Raw genomic sequence first — 2,445 nt, 5'->3', positions numbered from 1 at the left:
ACTTGGCTTCTGTGACAGCATTAGGAAGGAATTTAAGTACCAGCTGGGTGGGTGAGAGGGGATTTACTCCATCCACTTGAACTTTAGTCAGCAGCCTCACAAAAGCTTTGTGAGTCTGAGGTGGCTTCAACAGGCATGCTATAATTTTCATTATGTGGAAACAAAAGGGTAATAAAATCCCATAGCCACAGAACTTGTGTGAATGGGGCAGAAAAACACTACATAGCTAATGTTGGATTAGTTTTAATATCAGAGGACATGGGAGAGGTATAAGTAACACATTAACTGAATTTTCAAATGAAGGCTCACCAGGGAGTAGATTCAAACATTTGCATTTAGGAACACAGTTTGTGGTGCTTGGGAGTGGGGCTGCACGGAGCCTCAACCCCAATGGGACCCAGCTGTGAGCAGAAGGTGAGCAGCACTGAGAGCAATGAGAGCTGGAGTGCCCAGGGGCACTGACCAACCACCAAAGGGAACAGAGGCACACAGGTGCTGTGCATCAACATGAGGGTATCAAAGGTTGGGCTAAACAACAAGAAGGGTCAATGCTTGCAGCCTTTGGAAGTGATGTGAGGGTGCTGTGTATGGGCAGGTCCCTGAAGCCTTCTGAAGTGGTAAGGTGTTGCTCTGGATGGGTTGAAGCTTTCTGACATTGTATAATGATACTCTGTGTGTTGTGGCTGTCTCAGCTGTGATACATCGTGTGATACTTCTGTGTATCCACAAAGGAAAACACCCTTATTTGAACTGTTGGGACAGTCATTGGTTTACCCTGCAGGGATACAAAGGCAGAATACCCAGAAAGGTACCAAGATCATTGCGTTCAACAGGAGAAACCCTCTTGCCATCCAGGCAGTGCATCCTGTTGGGCATTCTTGTGGCAGACTACAAACTGGACAACTTCAATCTGACTTGGTAAAAATAAAGAGGCTAAAAATCCAACTACTTAATATGCTAGTACTTTTCCATTTTGGAGATGCCTTGATTGGTTTTTTTTTTGTTGTATTTTCCAGCTTTTGAAACAGTATGACATATGCAGGTAGAGGCACAATTGGGATATCCACAATCCTTTCTGAGTTCTGCAAAGATGTTCATTCTTGTGGTTTTAGCAGTCTTTTTCCTGCTAAGAAAAGCTCATTTAACAGTAGACAGATATTAAAAGTTACAAGTCTACTTTTCCCGTATAACAGGATTATCTTTTAAGAAAGAGAGTTTCTACAGGGTTTCTAGTCTTTTTCACATAGAGGGAACAGACATCAACTTGGTAAATGTCTGTGGCAGGCAAAAATGACCCAATGCTTTCTGCTGCCCTCCTTAGAACAAAACTGATATTCCTAATCTCTTGTTCTTTGGAGGACATCTGTCCTTAAGGCACAGGTTGCTGGTTTGTTGTCACATTTTTGGTTGAATCAATGACTGCAAACATACACACACTTTTCAAAAATTTTCCTTGCCTTCAATTTTTATTATTTTACTGCTGTGCAGCAGTCTCATAGTTTTCATTTTATTTTCACCAAGTTTTTAAAATGTATGAGATTCTTAAACATAATTTGCCTTTGATACAAGGAAGTTTCTACAGCTTTACAGAGAAAGAAGGATGCAGAAGTTGAAAGAGAAAAGTGTTGTATGCCCCCATTCTCTAGCTGAATTAGTTGCTCTAATCTGATACTTTTCCCTGTGAACATTTATTAATGGGAGAGGTTTATTTTTGAGTTTAAACACTTGAATTACTTCAGAGCTGAGATTTTTTTAGTAGCCATCTGAACCTAACAAGCATTTGCCAGCCCCTTGCTGTACAAGGACTAATAAGACTTAGCATTTAATTAAAATTTAACAGGTCTAGCTGCCTCCGCTCTTGCTTGAACCATGATGACTTATGAGAAATATCCTTTCTGCAGCTTACATTTGTTTTTACAACTGAGCAGATGGTGTTATTTCAGTGCAAAAACTAGCCCTCCCTTTAAAATATTTTTGAAGCTGCATTAAAGATTTGTTGATGTTGTTGCTAAAATTATATTTACTTGGATGCAACCATATGAAATGTAACTATATAACTGCAAAATCAAATTCCATGAAAACCAGGATATGCTGGAGGTGTGCAACAATATTGTCCAAGTTGTCATGTTTTTGTTTTCTGCTTGTGTGCCTTGAAGTATTGTTTTTCCAGTAAAAAGTTAATTTATGCTATATGGCGTCTAATGCTGTTAAATTTTCACTTTCAGACTGCAATACTTTAATTTTTTCACTCTGGTTCCTAGTCATCCTATTTTGTTGTCTAGAGTTACCAGTTAAACAGTGGGGGAGAAAAAAAGTAGCTATGAATATTCATTTAAAAATAAATTTATTCCAATCCTTCTTATGAATCTATTGTATTTGTTTTCCTCTGGTCCCATAGCTGAAATTAATAAACATGAATGTTTATGTAAAGACAATTTGGAAGTC

At 38.7% G+C, this 2,445-nt stretch overlaps 1 long non-coding RNA gene across 1 annotated transcript; it reads left to right on the top strand.

The window, feature by feature from the left end:
* Positions 1 to 496: 496 nt before the first annotated feature.
* On the top strand, positions 497 to 948 carry LOC132070612 (uncharacterized). Its single transcript, XR_009418027.1, has 2 exons — positions 497 to 617; positions 782 to 948. It is a non-coding gene; the product is annotated as an uncharacterized LOC132070612 (long non-coding RNA).
* Positions 949 to 2,445: the final 1,497 nt, after the last annotated feature.

Source organism: Ammospiza nelsoni, chromosome 3 (assembly GCF_027579445.1).
Source record: "Ammospiza nelsoni isolate bAmmNel1 chromosome 3, bAmmNel1.pri, whole genome shotgun sequence".
Classification (NCBI taxonomy): Eukaryota; Metazoa; Chordata; class Aves; order Passeriformes; family Passerellidae; genus Ammospiza; species Ammospiza nelsoni.
Note: the sequence above shows the minus strand (reverse complement) of the source record. Positions and strands in the feature narration are given on the sequence as shown.